We start from the raw sequence: 17,289 nt of genomic DNA, 5'->3' as shown, positions 1-17,289 counted from the left end.
AACAAATGCTTCTTGGCTTGACTTGAAAGAAATAAGAAAATAGCTTGAGTTGTGGCACATACTATAAGAGGTTTTTGTTTGTTTGTTTGTTTGTTTGTTTTTTTACTGATCTGAATGTCCTGTTTTATAAGAATAGGTGATGACATTGGCAAGTATGTAGGCAGAAGGGAAGGAACGAATAGGAATGAATGCATAAGGAAAGACTGAAGATCAATAAGAAAAGGGAATGATAGTGGGGGAAATCCTTTGAATGAGACTAGAGTGAGTAGGATCAAGGGTAACTTTGGAAACACTCTTGGCCTTGGGAGGAGAATGACTATGTCTTCATCAGAGGCTGGAGTAAAGAGAATGGGAAATATCAAGAAAGGGAAAGGAGAAGGGGAAGGGGGCAGAGCAAGATGGTGGACTAAAAGCAGTGACTTGCTTGAGCCCTCCCCCAAAACCCTCCAAATACCTATAAAAAATGACTCTAAACAAATTCTAAAGCAGCATAACCCACAAAAAGACAGAGTGAAACAAATTTCTAGCCCAAGACATCCTGGATGGTTGGTGGGAAAGGTCTGTTGCACCAGGCTGGGAAAGGAGCACAATTCAACATGGGCTGTGCAGGCAAAGATAAATCAGGCCTTGGGAGACTGAATCATGGGCAGCTGTGGTGGTTTGCAGACTTCTCAACCCACAAACAACAAAGGCAACTTAGAAGGTCAGTGGAAAAGGTCTATTGGACCTGGGTGAGAGAGGAGCACAGCCTTAGCACAGCCCTGGAGTGGCAGCCACAGTGGCAGCTGTTGCTTCTGGAGCTCTTGGCCCACAGACAGTTGGGGCATCCAGAAGCTGATTGGAGGAAGATTGCAGGGATCTCTTTGCTGGCACTGAGGCAGTATTCTCTTGCTTTGTCCCTGTTTGGATCTGGGTCACAGTCCTAGGTGGCAGTCCTGGGCTGAGGAAGAGTGCTGGCAAGGCTGAGCTGGTGGTGTGGTGGAGAGGGAATCCTCTCATAGTTCCAAGGCAGAAAAGAATACTTGTGGTCACTCATAGACCAGAGCACAGCCAGGAAAGGAGTGAACACTTCTCTTTTGATCATACCACCTTGGAAGAACTGAAAATTTATAGGTCCCTAGAAATATCTCTGAAAATAGCTGCACAAACCCTTGAAGCTTGTTACAGTACATTCTCCACACTGGAAGCAGAGCCCTATCTTAACAAAGAGTTAAAAAGTTAAATAATTGACTGGGAATATGAGTAAACAGAGGGAAAAAAAAACTTTAGACTATAGAAGCTTACTTTGGTGACAAAGAAGATCAAAACATGCAACCAAAAGCCAAAGCTCCTACATCCAAAGACTCCAAGAAAAATATGAATTGGTCCTAGACCATGGAAGAACTCAAAAAGGATTTTGAAAATCAAGTAAGAAAAGTAGAGGAAAAATTGGGAAGAGAAATGAGAGTGATGCAAGAAAATCATGAAAAATGAGTCAACATCTTGCTAAAGGAGACCCCAAAAATACTGAAGAAAATAACACCTTAAAAAATAGACTAACCCAAATGGCAAAAGAGGTCCAAAAAGCCAATGAGAAGAATACCTTAAAAAGCACACTTGGCCAAGTGGAAAAGGAGGTTCGAAAGCTCACTGAAGAAAATAATTCCTTAAAAATTAGAATGGAGCAAATGGAAGCTAATGACTCTATGAGAAATCAAGAAATTATAAAACAAAACCAAAGGAATGAATAAGCAGAAGACAATGTTAAATATCTCATTGGAAAAACAACTGACCTGGAAAATAGATCCAGGAGAGATAATTTTAAAAATATTGGACTACCTGAAAGCCATGATAAAAAAAAAAAAAAAGAGCCTAGACATCATCTTTCAAAGAATTATCAAGGAAAACTGCCCTGGTATTCCAGAACCAAAGGGTAAAATAGGAATTGAAAGAGAGAGAGAGAGAGAGAGAGAGAGAGAATATGAAGGGATGATATCTAGAAATTTAATTAAGGAGTGAGAGAGGATTATACCAGGAGGAGAAAGGGAGAGGTAGAATGGGCTAAATTATCTCACATAAAAGTGGCAAGAAAAAGCTTTTACAGTGGAAGGGAAGGGGGGGAGGTGACAAGGAATGAGTGAATCATACTGTCATTGGATTTGTCTTAAGAAGGGAATTACATACATACTCAATTGGGTATGGAGATCTATCTTACTCTACAGGCAACTAGGGGAGAAGGGGATAAGAGAGGGGGGGATGATAGAACGGAGGGTAGGTTTGAGGAGGGGGTAATCAGAAGCAAACACTTTTAAGGAGGGACAGGGTCACAGGAGAGAATAGAATAAAGAGGGGATGGGATAGGGTTAAGGGAAATAGTTAGTCTTTCACAACATGACTATTATGGAAGTGTTTTGCATGACTACACATGTATAACCTGAATTGAGTTGCTTGCCTTCTCGGTGAAGGTAGGAGGGAAGGGAGGAAGAGAGAGAATTTGGCACTCAAAGTTTTAAAAATGAATGTTAAAAATTATTTTTACATGCAAGTGGGAAATAAGATATACAGGCAAAGGGGTATAGAAATCTATCCTGCCCTACAGGAAAATAGAAGGGGAAGGGCATGAGAGAAGGGGAGTATGCTAGAAGGGAGGATAGATTGGGGGAAGAGGTATTTAGACTGCACATCATCTTGGGGTGGGGGAAGGGGAGAGATGGGGAGAAAATCTGGAACTCAAAATCTTGTCAAAGTCAATGCTGAAAACCAGAAATAAATTAATTAATTAAAAAAAGGAAAGAGAAGAGATGGATGGAAAGAGAAGATGAAGGATTCCATGACAAATGGCCTCAATTTTCTTAAAAAAGTATATGATGAGGTCTTCATATGAAAGGGTAATGGGAGAGCATCCTTGGGAGACTGAAGGAGAGAAATTTTGGAACAGCCACTATGGTGAGTGAGATCAAGAATCAATTAAAGAAGAGTAAAAGCCTTGACTTGCTGTAGCAAGGGCTCAGTTGAGATCAAATAACATAAATTTGTAGGGAACCTGGTAAGCCAATTTGAATGACTTTTTCCAGAACCATTTATCAGTGATCATGAGTAGAGAAACCAAGATGGTATGTGTAAGAGAGGGTTGGAATTTGGCATGGCATAAACGGTGACACAAAAGAGACCAAAACATTTGGGAGTAGAGGGCAATGTGAGCTAAAGTGAAAAGCCTGGGAAGGTGGGACAGTCGAGCCACAGTAGGGCAGCAACAGTAATGGCCTGGAAAAGTAATGAGGGAGAAGGACTCAGACTGAAAATAATAAGCAGGTTAAGAAGGAGTAAAGTATAAGGAAAGATAAAATGAAGGGAGATTATAATTGGATAAAGGAATTCCAGAGTTCTCTCAACTATGGAAATAGAATATCTTTGTGTGATGGCAAGATTCAGGCATGTGACCATTACTGAGTGTAGCTAAGGTGGGAGTAGAGGAAGACTAGGTCACAAGAGTTGGGTAGTTTGAAGAATGAGGAAGTTAAGGTGTTTGAGAGAGCATCAACAAATATCTTAAAATTTGCTAGATACAAGGAAGTGTGTCACCTCATTTGCATAAACTGGGAAATTTTTCTCCTCTTATGAGATGGTTTTGAAGTCATTAGTACTTATTTCTGGTTGTCTAAAACTAGAAGAACAGGTGTGACAATATAAATCCCTAATGTAAGTGACTATTTCAGTGATGACCTGTTTTAGCAGAGACCTGTGAAAAATTCAACTGTTACTATATTTAAGCTTGCATCACACCTGGATAGTTTGGCATCTTTGCCTGGCTCATTATTGATTTACATGCACTAAGAGTTTGCCAAATCTACTAGTAGAAAGGAAGCTGAGTTGATCAAAATGAAGCCCAGTTTTGAACATTTCTATCATTTTTTAAATAAGAACTCCCTTTAGAATCCCCCCAATTTAGCCTCACCATATTTACTGGCTAATAATCCTAAATCCTAAAGATTATTGGCCACAATGACAACTTTAATATTTTTTTAAATTATGAACTTAGCAAACATCAATAAATATGAAATTTTCACATACATTGAACAGAAAAACAGGATTATAAGTGAAAACATATCTCTATTATTGTACTTCAAGCTCATTAAAAAAAGAATATATTAAATCTAACAAGATCCTGTCAACAAGATTGTACTGCTCTGGTTTTTATTTCCTAAATTCCTTCTGCTCTCTCTTATGCATTTTTAAATGTGTTATTGATATTCTTTCTCCTTCTGTTTTTGTTGCTATCATTATTGCCACACAACTCCCCCTACCACTCCAAAAAAATCTCTCCTTTGCAATTAAGTATAGTAAAACAAAACAAATTCACACAATTGTCTACATCTAAAAATCGATGTCTTATTCTGTACCTTTACTCCATCACCAAGAAGTGGGAAGCAAGAATCATCATATTTGTCTTCTGAAGTCATAATGGGTCATTGCATTGTATTTACATTATTTGGTCACTATATAAATTATTCTTCTTATTCTTTTTCAAACACAGTTTCCAAGAGGTCATGATCACATCATCTAGGGAAGTAATCATATTGGTAGAACTTTTGTCTTGACCCTGTCCTGCTGGGGCAACCCTTTCCATAGGGCTTTTGATGAGGGACATCAAGGAGAGGGACAAATATTCTCTTCACATTATTGGTAAAGCAAAAGCTCCTCATTACTGTAGCGATTTTTCTTCAAGATGAGTAGGTGGTCAAAGGTTGTAGGGGCATAGCTTTAAATGTCTCTGCTGTGGCATTGAGAGAGCATAGGATTAAAAAAAATGTGTAGTGGAAGTATGGCATAGTTGAAACAGTGTTAGACTTGGAGTCAGAAAGACTGGAGGTTCAAATCGAATCCCTGACACTTATTAGCTATTCATTCTATCCAAGTCACAACCTATAATTTGACTTAGACAACTCTCTAGGATTAATCTACTAAGTAACAGATGAAAAGATAAAAGTTAATATTACCTCTAGTTTCTACTATACTGATTTCCATTGTATTGATTCACAATGTAATTAATTTTATCCTGCAGTGATTTTTATAATTGAGTCTGCATTTGCCTAAAGCCACTTGTCTATGTCCTTGAGTTGAACTCAGGAATTTAGCTTTCCCTCTGAGTTAGTTTAAAAGAAAAGTTGTTCCTAGGATACTTCCTCCAATAATTTTTAAATTCTCTCCTCTGGATCTATTTTCCAGGTCAGTTGTTTTTCCAATGAGATATTTCACATTGTTTTCTAATTTTTCATTCTTTTGGATTTGTTTTACAGTGTCTTGATTTCTCATAAAGTCACTAGCTTCCAACTACTCTATTCTAATTTTTAAGGAAATATTTTCTTCAGTAATCTTTTGGACTTCCTTTTCCTTTTGTCCAATTTTGCTCTTTAGGGCATTCTTTTCTTCATTGGCTTTTTGGACCTCTTTTGCCATTTGGATTAGGCTATTTTGTAAGGTGTTATTTTCTTCAGTATTTTTTTGGGTCTGCTTTAGTAAGCTGTTAACTTGCTTTTCATGATTTTCTTGCATCACTCTCATTTCTCTTCCCAGTTTTTCCTCTACTTCTCTTACTTGCTTCTCAAAATCCCTTTTGAGCTCTTCCAAGGCCTGGGACTGATTCATATTTTTTTTGGAAGTTTTGGATGTAGGAGCTTTGACTTTGGTTTCTTCTTCTGGTTGTATGTTTTGATCATCTTTATCACCAAAGTAAGATAATACAGTCTGACTCTTTTTGCGCTGCTTGCTCATGATCCCAACCAATTACTTGAGTTTTAAACTCTTTGTTAAAGTAAGAGTCTGTTTCCAATGTGGAGAATGTACTGTCCCAAGTTTTGGGGGTTTGTACAGCTATTTTCAGAGACACTTCTAGGGACCTGAAAAGTGTCAGTTCTTCCAAGGTGTTATGATAAGGGGTGAGGTGTTTCCTCTCCATAGCCACTACAAGCTCCACCATGCCAGTGCTCCTCCTTGCCCCAGGACTGCGCCTCAGAGCTGTGACCCAGATCCAAGCACTGGTAAAGCAAGAGATTCCTGCCTCAGCACTGGCAAAGAGATCCTTGCAATCCCCCTCTGATCAGCCACTTGATTCCCCCTTAGTCTGTGGACCAGAAGCTCAGAAGCCAGCTGCTGCCGTCAGGGCAGCTGAGACCTAGCTTCTTCTCTCACCGCAGTAACAGACTTTTCCCACTGACCTTCTAGGTTGTCTTTGGCATTTGTGGGTTGAGAAGTCTAGAAACTGCCACAGCTGCCTGCAATTCAGTCCTCTGAGGCCTGCTCCAGGGTCACTGTGGCCTGCGTGCCCACGCCGAACTGTGCTCCCAGCCTGGCACGATATACTTTTCCAGTCAGCCATTTTGTTTCACTCTGTTTTTTTGTGGGTTCTGCTGCTTTAGAATTTGTTTAGAGCCATTTTTTGTAAGTATTTGGAGGGGTTTGGGGGAGAGCTCTAGCCAGTCACTGCTTTCCCTCTGCCATCTTGGCTCTGCCCCCCCGGGATACTTCCTAAACATCTATTTGTTAGATTTAAGCCTCACAAGTTAACTTATTATCATCCCCAAAAGATATGTTGTCAGTCCTTGCCTGTCTTTGTGTAATTGGCAATTTTTTATCTCTTCAGAGGAGAAAGCAAGTGTGGTGGAGTTTCATAAAATAATTAATATTCCTTAATTGTTAGAGAGGAGCTTGACTAGCCTCACCTGAATGCCAGTTATACTATATCTGATTGTAATAATGCTCTTGCCCCAACCCTACAACCTATCATTTTTTCTCTACATCTACCAAGACCTCTTCTTTGTTGTTAGTCAGTAATGAAGGTCCTCTCCTTCTCATTGATGTCTCTGGCTTTAATGAGGCTCCCAGTTTGACCCACTTCATTAACAGTTATATACATCACTGTTAATAAACTGATCTTGCTCAGAGTCTGTTACTTAGTCTACCTTTATTGGATTTACTTGACACATAGACAGATTGATTTTTGTTGGTAGAGAAGTTCTCTTGACAATGATGAACTCACAGATCCTTCACATGTTCACAAGTGTGATTATAAGCTACATAGGTTATTAGATTAATATTTCAGTTATTAAATCAGATACCTTAGTAATATCTTGGGGAGAGCTATTATTAGACTCTTACAGGAGAACCCACAAAATGGTGAAATGCAAATTGGAATTTTCAGAACCATAATCCTCCCAAGCTATTGATTTGAAAAAGCTAACAGTGAATTCAAAAACACCAGCATTGCATTTGTTTACTTTACATTCTTGTTTATAGCCCAATTACCTACACTGTCCAATTAAACTACTATAATTCCAGATTCCACATTTGGGTGACCATGCTTTATCTTGGACAGCATAGCTTATCCCAGTATGAATTGTTGGATTAAAGTTTTTTAATGGTAACTTGAATTGTAAGTTGTTGCATGGTACAAGAATACTAACTCATTCAGTGAGGTCAGAGGCTATGAGAAGGTGTAGAGAAACCATGGTTTATCTAAATTTATTAGCTTTTTAAGAAGGCTCATGATAGTGAACGTATGGAGCAAGGACATCTCAAATCACTGTTATCTGACAATTCTCTGTGAACAAGACCAATTGTTGGACCTGAATTGGCAGATTATAATAAAGTGGATGATGATGATGATAACAACAACAACAATAACATCAACAACAACATTTATATAGTGCTTGCTATGTGCCAAGCACTTTACAGATATTACTTCATTTGCTACACACAGCAACCCTGAGAGGTAGGTGCTATTATTCTCCCTATTTTGCAGTTGAGGAAACTCAGGCAGACAGAGATTAAGTGACCTGCCCAAGTCATACAGCAAATAACTGTCTGATGCTGGATTTGAACTCGGGTCTTTCCTGACTCAAGGCCCTGAGATTTATCTAGAAAGATCTACTTTCAACACCTCTGTTGACAAACTCAGTGAATGCTCCTGGATTTTGATCCTGACCCTCCTTATCCTGCCCACTTCACTCCTGAGTTTATCTAATTTTAACTTCCTTGTAAATGTGTGCATGATGTCTGTTGCTTTTGACTTCGGCTCTGAATTAGTTCTTTGAACTTTTATGAACTGAGTCACTAAGCCACTGTTGGTGAAAGCTTTGTTCATCTCCTAATTAGACTAGGTTCTTACCCAATGAGTTTACAGTTTACGTAGGAGAAGAAAAAAGGTTGCTAGAAGAATTTTTAATATTCTACTGAATTGGAGTGGGGATGGGATAGAAGATTGCTCATGTCAATTCTATTCTTTTTCCTTTTCCCTTCTATTCTCTCTCACAGCAATCTTGTCCACTTCAATGGTTTCAATCATGCAGATAACTTCCAGATTTCTAGTTCTTACCCTATTTTTTCTCTCCAGCTGGTGCAGTTTCATTGCCTACTGAACACTGCAAAATGGAGTTCTAGTAGGCATCTCAAACTCAACACGTCCAAAATAGAAGTCATTATCTCCCTTCCCAACCTCACTCCAACATCTTTATTTCTATTGAGGGAACCATTAATTTTCTAATTACACAGTCTTACAATTCCAGCATCATTCTTTACTTTCCCCTCATTTCCTATAACTAAGCAATTGCTAAATCCTGTTGATTCTACCTATGCATTGTATCTCTTATTGATCCCCTTCTCTCCAATCACATGACCACCACCTCAGTTAAGACCTTCATCATCTATGGTCTCCTTGACTTAAGTGTCTCTTATATCCAATCTACCCTCCACATGCCTGCTAACTTGACATCTCTAAAATACAAGTTAGACTGTGTCACTCCCTTGTTCAAAAAGCTGCAGTGGTTCCCTTCTATACCTAGGATAGAATAAAAACTCATTAGTCTGGAGTATAAAGCCCTCAGTAGTCTGGATTCCTTCTATACTTCTGAGCTTATTTCGTATTACTCTTCTTCATTCACTTTATGTTCTAGACAAGTCTCCTACTGCTATTTCCTTGCACAGGCTGTCCTTTGTGCCTGGAATGCAGCCTGTCCTCACCTCTACTTCTCAGCATCTCTTGCTTTAACCAAGGCTAAACTCATGCCACCCTCCTATGGGAAACCTTTAATGATGTTACTTGGTAGAGTTCTCTCCTCAGATTGCCACATATATACTTCAGATCAGTACATGTTGTAGCCTCTGGTAGAATATAAGCTGTTTGAGGAAAGAGACTACTTTCTATTTTGTCTTTTTTTAAGAAGGGAATTCAGCAATCTAGTCCAATTTTTTCATTTCATAATGAGGAAAACAAGTTCTGGAGGGGTGAAAGAACTTGGAATTTGACCCAGGGTTTCAAGCCTGAAGTATTCATATGACTCCTCATTTGTAGAGAGAATGATGCTTTTATGCTACCTGAATGAGGAGTAGACTTGGTATAAGAGCATTAAAGAGAAGAGGTCCTCCCTCATGCCTTCATCAAGAGAGATATTGGTGGCTCCAGAATGACTCCAGTGAGAGAGAGAGAGAGAAAGACTTTGGGAAGCAGACAACATGTAGGAGGAATCCATTTCCTCAGTAAGTCCCTGATTTGTAGGTTGCTTCCCTAGAGACTTCTGGGAATTTACCATTGGTTGAGATTTGGTTGAAACTCTTGGTTGAAATCTTGGTTGAGATATCTTACTCACAGGCAGGGTGAAAGGATGTCAGTAGCCTCCCCATTACTAATAACTGAAGAACCCTAGGAAATCCCAAATCCCCTCAGTAAGCCAAATGAAGTGAAGCTTTCATTAACGCTGAAAGCTCCCTCTCTCTTTCCCCAATGTGAATATCAACTAGCCACCAACAATAACCCAGGTGTTTCCCCCAGCATGAATCAGCACTAGTCCTCAAAACTTTGCTTAAATTCCAGGACCAGCTACCCTACTCACTTCCCCTAAAGGGCTACTTCTTGACCCAGATAAGAACCCTATTAAAAAAAAAACCTATCTGGTTGTAGCTCTCCCTTCTACTGGATTCTGAGTGGACATACCCCATTTCCATGTCCCTGATTATTCCTCTGATTGTGAGACAGGTGATGGAGCAGTGGACCTGGAATCAAGAAGACTGGTATTCCAATCCAGCCTCAGACACTGGGTAAGTTACTTAACTGCTTTCTGCCTCAGTTTTCTCACCTGTAAAACGGGGAGAATAATAGCACTTTCCTTAAATTATACATCTCCTACAGCCTAGACTGCACACTTCAGAGGGTCTTCTTTAATTATAGAGCTAACAAGCTTCTTCTTTCTCTGTCCTGTAACTCAATCAAAACCTGCTGGAGAGAGATGCTAATATCAGCCTTTTGCACCTTCATGTGAATTTAATCAATTTCTTTTTCCATACATCTTGACATTTCAAGCTTTATCAAAAATTGGGAAATAAAAATCATCCCTCATCCCAAAGGAATTTCAGCATTAGTGAGAAAGCAAATAGGAAAGTCAATGGATTCCTTCTTAGTGCCAGTGAAATCTCAGTGCCCTTGGTATTCCATTCAGCATAAGGTGGAAGGCTGGCCATGTGGATTCAAGTGTAGCTACAATATTATGACTTTGGCAATCATTCAATTACTTTAATTTTTACAAAATCAGCCCTAGAGAAGCTGATTATGTCCCCTAGGCTTCATGCCAACTTTCCACAATCACTAATAACTGAATTTTGGCATTCAACACATAGTTAGTTAATTCTGATTTCTATCAAAATAAAACTATTGATTAAAACAAGGAAAGAGAAATATTAAGGAAATCTCAAATTCTCCATTTCATAATTTAAAAAAATTATGTAGTGCTTTATTTAAACAAACACTTAAATACAAATAAAGTACCTTCAATCTTGAGAGTTAACTGCTTATCTAAAAGTTAACTTTCTGCTATCTAAAACTTTGCTTTCTCCTATAGTCTGAAAAAGTCTTGATTCTCTGGGCCTTGTGCTTATAGTAAATGACTGTAAATTAAAAGTCTTTATCAGACTTATGCTGCCAGTATTAATTGTCTTGCTGTCCTCTGGTCCTAGTTAAAATAATTTAATTACATTTTAATAATCATAGAGATATAGAAACCATACATTTTTGCCTATAGGAGAATTCTCTCTTCATATGGCTTCTTTTTATTCCCGGCACTATTTGATGTTTTTCTCCAGCTGAATAAAAGATTCCCTCAAAACATGGAGGTACATATATGTAGTGTGTAGGAGATAGATGCCTACCGGTTTACAGAAAGAAGTCTTCCATTTAGCATTTCACCCTTCCTTAACTCCACCTCTCCACCATAATTTTGCATTAAGCTAGGGAATGATAGGAGTTGAGGTCATTTCATGGATTCATCCTGCTGGCCCAAGACATTAAAACCATGTGAGAGTGTAGAACTGGGGGAGGTACAAGAATTCCTGGGACAAGAAGTCCTTCAGCAGATTGGACAAAAGGCATATCAGGATGGAAGCTATGCCACTAAAACCTTCCTTGGTATGCAAACAAAAAAGAGATATTCTTCCACTTTTTGGTCTTCTCTTTCTCTTCCTCCCTCCCCCAGTGTATGCCCATTTCCTGAAACTTTTCTCTTTCTAAAAGGGAGAGAAAAAACCTGTCTGATTACTTTGTCTTTTTAGTATGATAAACATAGTTAATCAATGCATTGTTGAGTTTGTGTATCCTTGCTCAAATGTCATGGAGGGGAGCCACAAAGGAACTCTCAGAAAAGGAAGTGAGAGAGATTGACAATTCTGGCACTTTTGCCATGAGCTTCTCTTTGGTGAGGGGCTTGGAGTTGGAAGAAAGAGAATTATTGATTCAATTTTTCATAACTTTTCAGAGCAGAGAACAAGAAGATATACTTTGACAGCTCTCTAGGCAATGAATGAGTCAGCAGTCTGGCTAGGGTGTTTGAGATCTGACTGGGCTGGTATTGGAAGTGGGTTTTTTATCATTGCCTTGTTTCCTTAAGATTGGTTTGAAAGGAAAACCACCCCTGGGGCAGAGATGGGGACAATAGAGCTGAGGAAGTGGCAGAGGAGGAGTAGCTCCAAGCACTCAAGGGAGGGGTCTGTAAGAGGAAGTGATTAACAGCCTTGATAGCCCTATTCACCAGCAAAAGTAGACATCCAAAATCATTACCCCTTTGTAGCTTCCTTGCAATCAAGCAAAGATCACCTGTGGCAACTACATTCTAAACTACTCCCTCTTTTCCTCCCACCACAGATGTAGGCATTAAAATGCAATGGAACTTCCTTGATAATAATGCTTTCTCCTTAGCATCTTGGAATTTGGAAAACACCTTGCATATCTAATCTAATATTAGCCTCCTGGCAACCCTATGAAGGAGGTAGTACAAGTATTGTTATCACTATTTTACAGATAATGCAACTGGTTTGGCAAGGTTAAATAATTTGCCCTTGGTCTCTGTTAGAATTACAATTAGGATTTGAATCCAAGTGATGGGGTATGGGCCCAAACTGAGACCTTTGTCCCAATTTGGGCCCCATTTGTCTACAAGTCCTAGAAAACCTTTGGATTATCCTTGAATTCTCCCACAAGGAGGTCTCTGGTGTTCCCCTGAGGCCATAATTCCATCAATTAGCCTTTCATTGTGGCTCCACCCAAACTCCCAATTCTGCTATCCTTAACCTAGCCTAGCCCTCCCTATGGCCCCTGGCCATTTCCCACACTTAATCCTAGCTAGGCTCCCTTGCCCAGGTCCCAAGAGTTCTGTTCACCCCAGCTTACTGGCTACTCCCATTCAGATCTTTCTTAGACCCCCTTCTCCAGTCACCCCAAACTACTTGACCACTCCTAGATCCCTCCCACAATCTTTCTGTATATAAGGTCCATCTTGTCTCCATTGAGATGCTCAGATTCTTAGAATCTAGCCAATACTTGCATAGTGTTAGATTCCTCAAGAGTCTGGCAATATGGCAGATCTTTAATAAACCTTGTCTTTGGCTGAAAGAAGGCTTGGGTCGAATTCTTTCCGGCAGGACCTACTTGTCGTGATCTCAGAGTCCCAGCACCCCTAAAGCTCTAGTCCTCATCACAAATCTTTTGCATATCGTGTTCAGGATTCTATCTATTATACAGCCCTACCTCTCAACTAGTTTCTGAGTCCTCTGCCATTTCTGACATTTAAACCTAATTCAGGCCAGCCTAATTCTCAGAGTCTAGAAATTCTCTCTCTCTCTCTTCCTCTTTCTTCTTCTTCTTCTCCTTCTTCTCCTTCTCCTTCTTCTTCTTCTCCTCCTCCTTCTCCTCCTCCTTCTTCTTCTCTCTCTCTCTCTTTCTCTTTCTCCCCTTCACCCCCAGAAACAATCCTATCTCTAGCGTCAGCAACAACAAAGAACTTACACACTTCCACTGGTGAAGAACAAAGAAAAATAATAGCTCATGGGTTTCAATCTATAGTCACTTCATTTTTCCTGAGATGCAGTCTCCTCGTCTTTAAAATGAGGAGGTTAGTGTTAAGGTAATCTCTGTGGTCCCTTCTAACTCAAAATCTATAATTCTATCATTCTATGTCCCTTCTAGCTCAATGGAGAACAATATCACTTTAGGACTGAGGTTCGTGTGTGTGTGTGTGTGTGTGTGTGTGTGTGTGTGTGTGTGTGTGTGTTGGATCCTTTGTCAGTCTGGTGAATCCTATGGGCCCCTTCTCAGGATAATATTTTTTAAATGCATAAAATAAAATACATAGGATTACAAAGGAAGCCAATTATATTGGAATGCAATGATCAGCATATTTTTAAAAAGCATTCAAATTCATGGGCCTGAGATTTAGAACGCTTTTTTCGGAAGGCTGTTCATTTGCTAAACTGAAAAGTTTATCAGTTAAAACAGGCAAATATTTATTTTTTGGGATTGTAACCCTAGGGTCAAACTGATTTACATAAGATTCTCCTCATTGGTGGATAATGATTACTAGATGCTCTGTCCGTGCATGGGGGCATAGAAAGAAGTTATTTAGAGTCTGGGGGAGAAATCAATCATGTTTTCTCTGTCTTTTTCTCTTTTTTAAAAATTTGCATTTAATTAGGATAATTAGGATGTACAATTTATGCAAGATTTAAGGAAAACAAAAAAAACCAAGTGCAATTTTTCTTTTTTCTTTTATTTGCAAGCGTTCTCAATCACTGCTCAGTCAGCCTGGGTTTACTTCAGTTGGTGTAGCTCAAATACAGAGAATTCATGTTGCTTCAGGGAGGATTTGAATTCAGTTACCCCTGGGGCACCTTCTAACTCTAAGAAGCTGTGATTCTGTGGCAATTCACCCTCAACATTTCTAGGAAAGTTAAACCTCTTCAAGGCATCTATCTATGTGTCTCCTGCTCTGACCCCAGCAATTTGAGACTTCAAGGCAGCTTGTCCAGAAACCCTTGCTGGCAGCTCATATTTAAACTTTGGACTTCACAGAGAAGTAAAGACCACCTACTGATAGCTTCTCATTGGAACGTCTTCATTTGCCCTTTCTGTTTCCATGTTTCTCTTCTTTCTTGTGGCAAAGCAGAGAGGAAAAATCTTGTCTCAGCATGATATTTTACAAAAATCATTGTGATAGTCAGGTGCACTACCAGCAATTTGCCTGTAAGATCATTTAAAAGTGAGCATGTTCTCTCTTAGAGTCAGAAGAAGAGGTTCTCTGATCTGCTAAGCTCTTGTCAACTCGATTCCTTGTAGAGACACTGAGCACTGAATAATCATTTTCCATCCATGAGGAAAGTCTTATGTAAATGGTCTTGATCCCTAGGTTACATTCTATTACTTAATGTCACAAAATTTCTATTTGCAAAGGCTTCTAATAGTATCTACAGGTTTAGTTCAGAGTCTAACATAGGAACAAGTGACATTTTAAATTAGAAAAAAGAGACAAAAGATACAAACATAAGCAAAAAGTCTAGATTTTGGACTCTGTTGAACTTAATGGAGAATTCTGGACATTGTATCCCTGCTCATTTAACTTCCATTTGCCATTGAATGAACACTTGGTTAGGGAAATTCTCACAATACTAGAAAGAATGACGTAGGGTGGCTACCACTGTGACTTCCTTCTCTTCCTACAAAGGTGCATATTACATATTTGTTGTTGTTCTTATGAGTCCTATCAGTCATGTCTGGCCCTTTGTGACCCCATTTGGGGTTTTCTTGGCAAAGATACTGGAGTGGTTTGTCATTTCCTTCTCCAGCTCATTTTACAGATTAGGAATTGAGGCAAACAAGATTAAGTGACTTGCCCAGGGTCACACAGCTAATGTATGAGGCCAAATTTCAACGCAGGTCCTGACTCCAGGATGGGAGACCTAACATTCTATCCCCTGCACCTGCTAGCTTCCCTATGCTAATGCAGCAGATCCATATAAAGAGGGAAAATCCTGTGTTATCATTAAAATTAACAACTCAGTTTATAATTTACCCCCTTAAAATTGTAACCATTAGTAAGCTTTAAGTGGTATAATGGGAAACAACATTGGACTGAGGATCAGATGTGATTCTGTTCCCACCTGTACCAATAACTGTACCTTGCCCAAGTACCTTCACTTTTGGGGTCCTGTGTCCTTATCTGTAAAATGAGGAGGGTGGATCAGATGAATTCTAAATTCTATTCCAGTTCAAATGTCCTATCACCCTATTACTGTTTAGATTCACTTTCAACCATGTGCTGATACATAAGCCACCAAATTCACTTTCAATCATGTGCTGATACATAAGCCACCAAATCCATTTCTGTAAGATCTGAGTCTAATTCCATTCAAAAGTAAAAAGTCAGCAAATCTTCAGAGGAAATTATTGTAAGATAACCCAAGGAGAGTAACAGGGAGAAAAATAATCTTCAAAGTTTATGATCTATTGAACTTCTAATTAACTCTCCAGATAGAACCTGTTACAAAAGAAAATGAATTCCATTTTTCTCAATATTCCCTTTAGAAGTTTGAAAGGGAACTTTTCATAATTGGTTTCATTCTTTGAGGTTTTTTTCTTCCAATGGAGCTATACTTTGTACCCTACACTCATACACTACATTAGTGAAGAAATAAAACTTGCCTCCATGACTATAAAATACCTTTTTCAAAAAGTGGCTGGAGAAAGAATGAAATTAAGGAAAAATCATTTGATAGCAAGAGCTTGCTATCATGGTATGACATTTAAATTAAATTACAGAGAAAATGACACTTTCTAATAAAGAGTAAAGGGAGTAAGGCTAATTTCATATTTATTCAATATATTTGCATGCATTTAAATTGTACAAAATTCCTTGAGAGATTTGGGGCAGATTATGAGGCATCTAGGTGGCACAGTACATTGAGTGTCAGGCTTGGAATTAGGAAGACCAGAGTTCAAATCTAACTTCAGACACTTACTAGTTGTGTGACTCTGAGTAAGCCACTTTACCACTGCTTGTCTTAATTTCCTCTAATGTAAAATGGGGATAATTGTGAGATCAAATGAGATAACATTTGTCAAGCACTTAGCACATCACCTGGCACATAATAAGTGCTATATGAATATTATCTATCATCATCATCATCAGCATCATCATCGTTAGATTTAACAACAGATAGAGCTTTGTTTGAGGACCCTCTGAATATAAGTATGAAACATAAAAATGGGAATAGATATTCTTGCCACAGTGTTTTCTACTACCAAGGAATATGTGCAAAGTCAATCAACAAGCATATATTAATTGTCTGCTATGTATCAAACATTATGTCAGGTGACAGAGGTGCAAATATAAAGATCAAATAGTCTATATCCTCAAGAAACTTAAACGTTATTATGGGAATCAATGTTACATATATAAGTGTACCAGTAACAGGTTTGGGCAACATAGATTACACACCTGCCCGCACTCTAGGACTTGAGGATCTCTTACCTAGGTGTGTGAATACTTATTCCTCATTTGTGTTTGTTCATTCATTCCAACATGGTCTCACGGTGGCCATTCTAGTTTCCCAGAAATAGACTACTGCTATCTGAATATACTCAAATTCTATCCATCCTAGGGATAATCCTTTGAAAGGTAATGCATTCTCCCTACCCACCACTTTATCTGTTGAGTTCTACTTATACATTTTTATTTTACACATAACTACTACTCACAGTAGCAAGACTTTTAGATCTTTAACATAACTACTTATTTATAAATAAGGCAAAGAAAATAATAATTTTGTTTAGTACATGAATGATAAAACACCACAATCTACATTTAAACTTGGGTTTTAGTCCCCAAACAATGCACTCATTATGCAGGGGGGAAGAGTAAGCACACTTTACAAGAATCTGTCAGGGAAATTCCCAGGAAAACCCATAAGCTTGGGCAGCTCACAACTCTGGACTACAAGATT

Source organism: Vombatus ursinus, unplaced genomic scaffold (genome assembly GCF_900497805.2).
Source record: "Vombatus ursinus unplaced genomic scaffold, bare-nosed wombat genome assembly UNPS02014814.1, whole genome shotgun sequence".
Classification (NCBI taxonomy): Eukaryota; Metazoa; Chordata; class Mammalia; order Diprotodontia; family Vombatidae; genus Vombatus; species Vombatus ursinus.
This window is presented reverse-complemented; position numbering follows the sequence as displayed.